Source organism: Pongo pygmaeus, chromosome 9 (genome assembly GCF_028885625.2).
Source record: "Pongo pygmaeus isolate AG05252 chromosome 9, NHGRI_mPonPyg2-v2.0_pri, whole genome shotgun sequence".
Lineage (NCBI taxonomy): Eukaryota > Metazoa > Chordata > Mammalia > Primates > Hominidae > Pongo > Pongo pygmaeus.
In genome coordinates, this window is record NC_072382.2 from 76,013,201 (window position 1) to 76,024,325 (window position 11,125).

At 36.8% G+C, this 11,125-nt stretch overlaps 1 pseudogene; it reads right to left on the reverse strand.

The window, feature by feature from the left end:
* Window positions 1–1,527, reverse strand: LOC129008691 (nucleophosmin-like; annotated as a pseudogene).
* Between the last annotated feature and the right edge of the window lie 9,598 nt (window positions 1,528–11,125).

Here is an 11,125-nt window from a genome sequence, read left to right on the forward strand (position 1 = left end):
CTATTTTCTTAAAGAGACTTCCTCCACTGCCAGAGATCTTGAATAGCCTCCTGGTCAGTCATCTGGAAGCAATTCTTCACATAACTAATGAACTTGGCTTCTACTTTGGGAAGAGAACCATCTTTTCCTATACTTGCTTGCATTTTTGCTTTAATGTCGTCTACAGAACTAGGTCCTTTTGGTGTTTTAGGAGTTTTTCTTGTTTTTTTGAAGGATTCTTGTCCTTTTGATCTTGGTGTTGATGGTTTTGAGTCTTTTCCATTCTGATTTGACTTTTGTGAATTTTTGGCTGGAGTATCTCGCATAGATTTCTTCACTGGTGCTTTTTCTTCAGTTTCCTCATCATCAAAATCATCATCATCCTCCTCTTCATCATCATCATCCTCTTCATCTTCATCATCATCTTCATCTGCAGCAAGTTTTACTTTTTTCTGTGGAAGCTTGCTACCACCTTCAGGGGCAGACTGCTTTCTAGATATACTCAAGAGTTTCACATCCTCCTCTTCATCTTCTAACTCTACATCTTCCTCTACAACTACTAAGTGCTGCCCACTAATATGCACTGGCCCTGAACCCACTTCAACTGCAAGGTGGTATTTCAAAGCCCCACAGGGAAACCGTTGGCTGTACAGACATTTTCAAAGTTGCCAGTGTTACCTTAATTGATTGCCTTTGCAATTCATTGCCTCTGCTTCAACAATGTGCAATTCTTTGCACCAGCCCCTAAACTAACCGTTCTTAAAGATAACTGGTGCTCATTTTCATCATTATCCACCTTAAAGTGGTATCTTTGTTGGCCTTTAGTTCACAACTGAAAAGATAGTTCTGGGGCCTCAGGGGGCCCATGTCTAGGTCCATCGAATCTTCGAATGGGTGGTGGCACACCCTTAGGTGGGAGAGAAGGTGGACAGAGATAAACAACCACCGCTCAAGAGAACAGCTGAGCAGGATGGAATCACACCAGGGCGATAATTATTATTGATAGTTGGGATGAAAAACACATGTGATTTCTGTTTTTTTGTTTTTTGTTTTCTGTTTTGTTTTTTTAAATTTCCAACTTTTAAGTTCAGGGGTACGTGTGCAGATGTGGAGGTTTGTTACATAGGTAAACAGGTGCCATGGTGGTTTGCTGCACAGATCATCCCATCACCTAGGTATTAAGTCCAGCATCCATTAGTTATTCTTCCCAATGCTCTCCCTCCTCCCACTGCCCCCACCTCTTACAGGCGTCAGTGTGTGTTGTTCCCCACCATGGGTCCATGAGTTCTCATCATTCAGCTCCCACTTATAAGTGAGAACATGTGGTATTTGGTTTTCTGTTCCTGCATTAGTTTGCTGAGGATAAGCGCTTCCAGCTCCATCCACGTCCCTGCAAATGACATGATCACATTCCTTTTTATGGCTGCATAGTATTCCATGGTGTATATGTATCATACTTTCTTTATCCAGTCTATCATTGATGGGCATTTAGGTTGATTCACTGTGTTTGCTACTGTGAATAATGCTGCAATGAACATACGCATGCATGTACCTTTATAAGAGAATGATTTATATTCCTTTGGGTATATTCCCAGTAATGGGATTGCTGGGTCAAATGGTGCTATTATGCCTCTAGGTCTTTGAGGAGTCACCACCTGTCTTCCACACTGGTTGAACTAATCTACACTCTGATCAACAGCGGAAAAGTGTTTCTTTTTCTCTACCACCTTGCCAGCATCTGTTGTTTTTTGACTTTTTAATAATAGCCATTCTGATTGGTGTGAGATAATATCTCATTGTGGTTTTGATTTGCATTCCTTTAAGGATCAGTGATGTTGAGCTTTTTTTCATATGTTTGTTGGCCACATGTATGTATTCTTTTGAGAAGTATCTGTTCATGTCCTTTGCCCACTTTTTTTTTTTTGAGACAGAGTCTCACATTGTCACCCAGGCTGGAGTGCAGTGGCATGATCTTGGCTCACTGCAGCCTCCGCCTCCCAGGTTCAAGCGATTCTCCTGCCTCAGCCTCCTCAGTAGCTGGGACTACAGGTGCCCGCCACCACACCTGGCTAATTTTTTGTATTTTTAGTAGAGACGGGTTTCACCATGTTGGCAGGCTGGCCTCGAACTCCTGCTTCGTCCACTTTTTAATGGGGTTATGATTTTCTTCAATGTATGCTATAATAAAATAAATAATTTTAATATTCTTTCATTTCCATGGTTACCTGACCTAGATTAGACAAATAGTAGGGCTTTAACTTTCTTTTTGTTGTCAAAATCTGGTGTTGGCATACCTTTTCTCTAATTTGAACTGGTATTGTTTATGTTTGATACAGCATTAAGGAATTTGATGATTTTTGTTTTCAAAAAAATGAAATTAAATTCACAAAAATGAAATTAATTAAAGTCATTTTTCAGAGAAATGACATTAAGTGCAATAATTTTATTTATCGTAAAGATTTTGTACATCATTACAACATCATGTTGTAATGTTATAATGTGTATAAACATTGAAAATCAACTTTAAAAAACACAATCCCATTTATGATAGCCACATACAAGCACAAGAAACCTAGGAATACACCTAACCAAAGAGGTGAAAAATCTCTACAAGAAGAACTCAAAACATTGCTGAAAAAACTATAGATGAAACAAAGAAATGGACAAACATTCCATGCTCATGAATTGGAAGAATCAACATCATTAAAACGACCATACTGCCCAAAGCAATATACAGATTGAATGCTATTCCTCTCAAACTACCAACATCGTTTTTTTCACAGAATTAGAAAAAAAGCTATTCTTAAATTCATATGGAACCAAAAAAGAGCCCAAATAGCCAAAGGAATCCTAAGCAAAAAGAACAAAGCTGGAGGCATCACATTACCTGACTTGAAACTCTAAGGCTACAGTAATCAAAATAGGATGATACTGGCATAAAAACAGACACATAGACCAATGGAACAGAATAGAGAACCCAGAAATAAAGCTGCATACCTACAGCCATATGATCTTCAAAAAAGTCAGCAAAAATAAGTATGGGAAAAGGACTCCCTCTTCAATAAATAGTGCTGGGGTGGGGGAGTGGGGAGGGATAGCATTAGGAGATATACCTAATGTAAATGATGAGTTAATGGGTGCAGCACACCAACATGGCACATGTATACATACGTAACAAACCTGCACGTTGTGCACATGTACCCTAAAACTTAAAGTATAATTAAAAAATAAATAAATAAATAAATAGTGCTAGGATAGCTGGCTAGCCATATGCAGAAGAATGAAACTGCACCCCTATCTTTCACCATACACAAAAATTAACTCAAGATAGATTAAAGATTTAAATGTAAAGATCTCAAAGTATAAGAATCCTAGAAGAAAACCTAGGAAACACCATTCTAAATATTGGCCTTGGGAAAGAATTTATGACTAAGTCCTGAAAAACAACTGCAACAAAAACAAAAACTGACAAGTGGAACCTAATTAAACTAAACGGTTTCTGCACAGCAAAAGAAACTATCAAAAGAGTAAACAGACAACCTACAGAATGGGAGAAAATATTTGTAAACTGCCGGGTGCAGTGACTCACGCCTGTAATCCCAGAACTCTGGGAGGCGGAGGTGGAAGGATCTCTTGAGCTCAGGAGTTTGAGACACTTGGGCAACATAGAGAGAACCTGTCTCTACAGAAATTAAAAAATTAGCCAGGTGTGGTGGCACATGCCTGTAGTTCCAGCTACTCGGGAGGCTGGGGTGGGAAGATTGCTTAGGCCCAGGAGGTCAAGGTTGCAGTGAACTGAGATCACGCCACTGCCTTCCAGCCTGGGCGACAGAATAAGACTGTCTCAAAAAAGGAGGGTGGGGGAGGGGTGGGGAGAGAGAAGGAAAAGAAAGAAAGAAAATATTCGCAAACTATGTATCTGACAAAGGTCTAGTATTCAGAATCTATAAGGAACTTAATTCAATAAGCAAAAACCAAATAATACCATTAAAAAGTGGGCAAAACACATAAACAGACACTTCTAAAAAGAAGACATATAAGCAGCCAACAGACATATGAAAAAATGCTCAACATCACTAATCATCAGAGAAGTGCAAATCAAAACCATGAGATATTATCTCACTCCAGTCAGAATGGCTACTATTAAAGTCAAAGAAGAATAGGTGCTGACCAGGCTGTAGAGAAAATGGAATGCTTATACATTGTTGCTGAGAATGTAAATTAGTTCAGCCACTGTGGAAAGCAGTTTGGCAATTTCTCAAAGAACATAAAATAGAGCTATCATTTGACCCAGCAATCTCATTACTGGGTATATATCCAAAAGAAAATACATTATTCTATCAAAAGACACATGCACTCGTATGTTCATTGCATTAGTATTCACAATAGCAAAGACATGGATTCAACCTAGGTGCCCATCAGCAGTGGACTGGGTAAAGAAAATTGGTCCAAATATGGTCAGGCGCTGTGTCTCACGCCTGCAATCCCAGCACTTTGGGAGGCTGAGGCGGGTGGATCACCTGAGGTCGGGAGTTCGAGACCAGCCTGACCAACATGGAGAAACCCCATCTTTACTAAAACTACAAAATTAGCTGGGCATGGTGGCACATGCCTGTAATCCCACCTACTTGGGAGGCTGAGGCAGGAGAATTGCTTGAACCTGGGAGGTGGAGGTTGTGGTGAGCTGAGATCGTGCTATTGCACTCCAGCCTGGGCAACAAGACGAAACTCCATCTCAAAAAAAAAAAAAAAAAGAAAAAAAAAATTGGTCCATATACACCATGAAATGCTACATAGCCATAAAAAAGAATGAAATCATGGATGCAGCTGGAGCCCATTATCCTAAGTGAATTAACACAGGATCAGAAAACCATGTACTGCATGTTCTCACTTATAAGTGGGAGCTAAACATTGGGTACTTATGACCATAAAGATGGCAACAATAGACACTGGGGACTAATAGAGGGTGGAGGGAGGGTAGCAAGCTTTGTAAAACTAACTTGGGTACTATGCTGACTATCTGTGTGACGGGATCATTCATATCCCAGACCTCAGCATCATGAAATGTACCCATGCCACAAACCTGCATGTGTATCCCCTGAATCTAAAAAGTGGAAATTTTCTTACAAACTGGTGAAATTGAAGGGAGAAATGGACAAATCCATAATTATTGTTAGAAACTTTAATATTTCCCTTTCAGTAATTGATCAAGCAGATAGAAAATTGGTTAAGATATAGAAGGCCTAAACAGCACTATCAAACAACTAGACCTAATTGACATTTATAGAACACTCCACATAATAGCAGAATACACTTCCAAGGGTGCAAAGAACATTCACCAAGATAGATCATATTTTAGGCCATTAAACAAAAAATTTAAAAGAATAGAAAGGCTTTTTAAAGAATAGTAATCATACAAAGCATATTCTTGAACCATAAGGGAATTAAACTAGAGAACAGTAACAGAAAGTGATTGGGAAAATCTTCCAAATATTTTGAAATTAAATAAAAACACTTTGAAATAACCATGGGACAATTAGGATGTTTTAGGGGAAATTTAAAGTACATCTGGAATGAAATGAAAATAAAAATGCAACATATCAAAATTCGTGTGAAGTTGCTAATGCAGGAGCTATTGGGAAATGTACAGACTTCAATGCTTACATTGAAAAATAAAAGTCTCGTATCAATGACCTAATCTCCCACGTCAAGAAATTAGAAAAATGATCAAATTAAACCCAAGGTATGTAGAAGGAAAAAATATATAAAGATTAGAGGAAGAATCAATAAAATCGAAAACAGGAAAATGAGAAGAAACAAACTAAATGCTGATTCTTTGAAAAATCAATAAATTGGTAAACCTATAGCTAAACTGACCAAGAAAAAATCACAGAAAACACAAATTGCCAATATTAGGAATGAAAGAGGAGACATCACAGACATTAAAAGGATAATAAGGGAACAGTACAAACAACTCTATGTTTATAAATTCTAAAATTTGGAATCCAACTTACAAGGGACGTGAAGGACCTCTTCAAGGAGAACTACAAACCACTGCTCAATAAAATAAAAGAGGATACAAACAAATGGAAGAACATTCCATGCTCATGGGTAGGAAGAATCAATATCGTGAAAATGGCCATACTGCCCAAGGTAATTTATAGATTCAATGCCATCCCCATCAAGCTACCAATGACTTTCTTCACAGAATTGGAAAAAACTGCTTTAAAGTTCAGATGGAACCAAAAAAGAGCCCGCATCGCCAAGTCAATCCTAAGCCAAAAGAACAAAGCTGGAGGCATCACGCTACCGGACTTCAAACTATACTACAAGGCTACAGTAACCAAAACAGCATGGTACTGGTACCAAAACAGAGATACAGATCAATGGAACAGAACAGAGCCCTCAGAAATAACGCCACATATCTACAACTATCTGATCTTTGACAAACCTGAGAAAAACAAGCAATGAGGAAAGGATTGCCTATTTAATAAATGGTGCTGGGAAAACTGGCTAGCCATATGTAGAAAGCTGAAACTGGATCCCTTCCTTACACCTTATACAAAAATTAATTCAAGATGGATTAAAGACTTAAACGTCACACCTAAAACCATAAAAACCCTAGAAGAAAACCTAGGCATTACCATTCAGGACATAGGCATGGGCAAGGACTTCATGTCTAAAACAACAAAAGCAATGGCAACAAAAGCCAAAATTGACAAATGGGATCTAATTAAACTAAAGAGCTTCTGCACAGCAAAAGAAACTACCATCAGAGTGAACAGGCAACCTAAAAATGGGAGAAAATTTTTGCAACCTACTCATCTGACAAAGGGCTAATATCCAGAATCTACAATGAACTCCAACAAATTTACAAGAAAAAAACAAACAACCCTATCAAAAAGTGGACGAAGGACATGAACAGACACTTGTCAAAAGAAGACATTTATGCAGCCAAAAAACACATGAAAAAATGCTCACCATCACTGGCCATCAGAGAAATGCAAATCAAAACCATAATGAGATACCATCTCACACCAGTTAGAATGGCAATCATTAAAAAGTCAGGAAACAACAGGTGCTAGAGAGGATGTGGAGAAATAGGAACACTTTTACACTGTTAGTGGGACTGTAAACTAGTTCAACCATTGTGGAAGTCAGTGTGGTGATTCCTCAGGGATCTAGAACTAGAAATACCATTTGACCCAGCCATCCCATTACTGGGTATATACCCAAAGGACTATAAATCATGCTGCTATAAAGACACATGCACACGTATGTTTATTGTGGCACTATTCACAATAGCAAAGACTTGGAACCAACCCAAATGTTCAACAACGATAGACTGGATTAAGAAAATGTTGCACATATACACCATGGAATACTATGCAGCCATAAAAAATGATGAGTTCATGTCCTTTGTAGGGACATGGATGAAGCTGGAAACCATCATTCTCAGCAAACTATCGCAAAGACAAAAAAACCAAACACCGCATGTTCTCACTCATAGATGGGAATTGAACAATGAGAACACATGGACACAGGAAGGGGAACATCACACTCTGGAGACTGTTGTGGGGTGGGGGGAGGGGGGGGGAGGGATAGCATTAGGAGATATACGTAATGCTAAATGAGGAGTTAATGGGTGCAGCACACCAGCATGGCACATGTATACATATGTAACTAACCTGCACGTTGTGCACATGTACCCTAAAACTTAAAGTATAATAAAAAAAAAAATTTGGACAAAATGGACAAATTTCTTAAAAGGCAGAAATTATAAAGTTCCATTCAAAAAGAAATAGATAATGTAAAAATTTCTGTATCTATTAAATAGTTAATTTTGTAGTTAAAAACTTCCTGAAAGAAAATTCCAGGCCCTGGAAATTTTACAGGCAAATTCTACCAAATATTTAAGGAAGAAATAGCACCAATTCGATACAATGTTTTTAAGAATGTAGAAGAGACAGGAAAGCTTCCTAACTCATTTTATGAGGCCAGCATTTATCTAATACCAAACAAGACAAAGAAATTACAAGAAAACTACACTCTGGTATCTCTCATAAATATTGATGCAAAAATTCTGAACGAAATATTCACAAGTCAAATCTAGTAATATATAAAGGGCAAAACATGTCACAACCAAATGGGGTTCATCCCAGGAGTGCAGTTTGTAATGAATAAAATTAAAGAGCTAAGTAAATGGAGAGATATATTATATTCATGGACTGGAAGACTCAATATTGTTAAAATGTCATTTGTCCCAAATTTAATCTACAGATTTAACATAGTCCCTCCCCTCCCCAAATCCCAGTAACTTGGTTCTAAAATTTATATCTAAAAGCAAAGGAACTAGAATAACCAAACAACTATAAAAAAATTAATAAAGTCAGAGGAGTCACATTATGGAATTTCAACATTAACTATAAAGCTACAGTATTCAGGACCATGTGGTATTGGTAAAGGTTAGACATATATATCAGTGGAACAGAATAGAGAGCTCACAAATAGATACACACAATCAACTGATATTTGACAAAAGTGTAAAGGCAATTTGATAAAGAATGGTTTATAACAAACGGTGCTGGAATGATTGTATGTTCATATGCACAAAAAAAAAGAATCTCAACCTAAACCTCACACCTTATCCAAGAATTAACTCAAAATTGTTCATAGAATGAAATCAAAACTAGAAATCTTCTAGAAACTTCGTTTTCTATAGGGCGAAATCTGCATGACCTTTGGTTTGGTGATGAGTATTTAGATATGTTATCAAACAGCATAATCCATAAGGGAAAAACGGTAAGTTAAGCTTTATCAAAATTGAAAACCTTTGCTCTGCAAAAGACACTGTAAGAGAATTCAAAGGCTAGTCATTGACTGGGGAAACTACTTGTATATCAAATATCTAATAATGAATTTATACCTAGAATATACAAAGAACACTTGAAATTCAATGGTATGAAAACAAACAACCTGGATTAAAAAGCAGGCAAAAGATCTGAACAGACTTCACCAAAAAAGATATATGGATAGAAAATGAGCACATGAAATATGGTCAACACAATTAGTCATAGGGAAATGTAATTAAATGAAATTACAACCACAATAAGATACCACTACATACCTGTTAGAATGACATCCCCCACCAGAGTGGTTACATTTGTTACATTCAAGCCTACATTGACACACCATTATGACCCAAAGCCCATAGTTTACTCTTGGTGTAGTACATTCTATGAGTCTTGACAAATATATAACATGTATCCACCATTATAGTATCATACAGAATAGTTTCACTGTCTTAAAAGCCCTCTGTGTTCTGCCTACTAATCCCTCCCTTCTCCTAGTCTCCCTGGCAGCCCCTGAGCTCTTTACTGTCTTCATAGTTTTGCCTTTTCCAGAATGTCATACAGTTAAAATCATACAGTATGTAACCTTTTTAGATTGGCTTCTTTCACTTAGCCATATGCATTTAAATTTACTATTGACTCTTCAAAAGTGTCAAGGTCATGAAAGACAAGGAAAGACCAATAAAATGTCAGGCAACTAAGAAGATATAATAAAATGCAATGTGGCATTCTGGATTGGATCCCAGAATGGAAAGAAGACATTACTGGAAAAACTGGAGAAATTTGAATAAAGTCTCTAGTATAATTAATAGTATGTATTTTACCAATGTTAACTTCTTTTGATAAGCGTGTCATAGTTATGTAAGATGTTGACACAGAGGAAGCTGGGTGAAGGATATATGGGAACTCTCATACTATCTTTGGAACTCTCTGTAAATATAAAACCACGCATGGTAAAATAAAATGATAGAACTGGTTTTGGTTATACAAACATGTAATTTATCTAATATATATTAAAGTAAAACTATAATATTCATGTTTTTAAAACTACTCTAGCTGGGGGTAGTGGTGCATGTGCCTGTGGTCCCAGCTACTCAGGGAGCTGAGGTGGGAGGATCACTTGAGCCCTAGTGGTCAAGGCTGCAATGAGCTTAGATAGCGCCACTGCACTCCAGCCTGGGTGACAGAGCAAGGCCTCTTCTCAGAACAAACAAACAAACAACAACAACAAAAACTCCTCAATGTAGTTTAAGATGTGATTTTTCTTGTCCTTTTAGTATATCCCTTTTAGGGTGTATAGTCAAAACATTGTTTAAAAGTCACTTATAGTAATTTTCTATGTGATCATGCCACTAACTTGAGAGACAGCCAGGGTCAAGTGCTTCTGTTTATTTTAAATTGAGGGAATTGTGGGTTTTTTCTTTCTGATTTCTTTGAACTATGTAAAAATAATTACATATGTCTAGACTTGCTTCCATTCTGGTCCTGTCCTACCTGTTCCTTGCCTCTCCTTATAGATAACCATCTTTATGAGTTCACATTTTCCCACTAGTTTTTTCCTGAAATTTTAAGCAAACTATCTCCTTTCTTACAAAAACACTTTTCTGCAGCTTGCTTTTTTTCACCTAACACATATCCTAGAGATGATATCATATCAGTAGAGAGCTTCCTCATTTCCTTTTTATCACTGCATCATGCATTTTTATAGTGTATTCAATCAGTTCCCTGTATAGTGATGAATACATAATCTAATGAATGATTGATGGTGACTCCTCGGGATAGATCCCTAGAAGTGATACTGCTGAGTCAAAGGGTAAATGCATATGTACTTTTGGTAGGTATTGCGGTAGTGTTATACCAATTTGCATCCTCACAAGCAAGTTATAAAAGTTCTGTTTTTCTACATGCATATTGTCAAAATATTGGATTTTTGCTAATCTGATTAAGTGAAAAATAGCATTTCAGCAATTTAAATTCGTATTCTTTTTATATAGTAAAGACTCATTATTTAAAGGCCACTGCATTTTTTTGATTTGTCTACACATATATTTTGCCCATGTTTTTATTGAAATGTTTATTTCAATCTTCTACATTCTTTGTATAATATGAATATTTGCCTTTCCCTGTGATATCTTTATTTGTTTTTTGACTTTGCTTATAAAATTTTTTTGCCATGAAGATTTTTTTTTATTTTAGTAAAGGTTTCTTGAATTACTAAGTAGTAAAATTTTATACAACAACTTAAGATTCCAATAAAAATTAACATTATTTCATTATCATGTATTGAGTCCTTA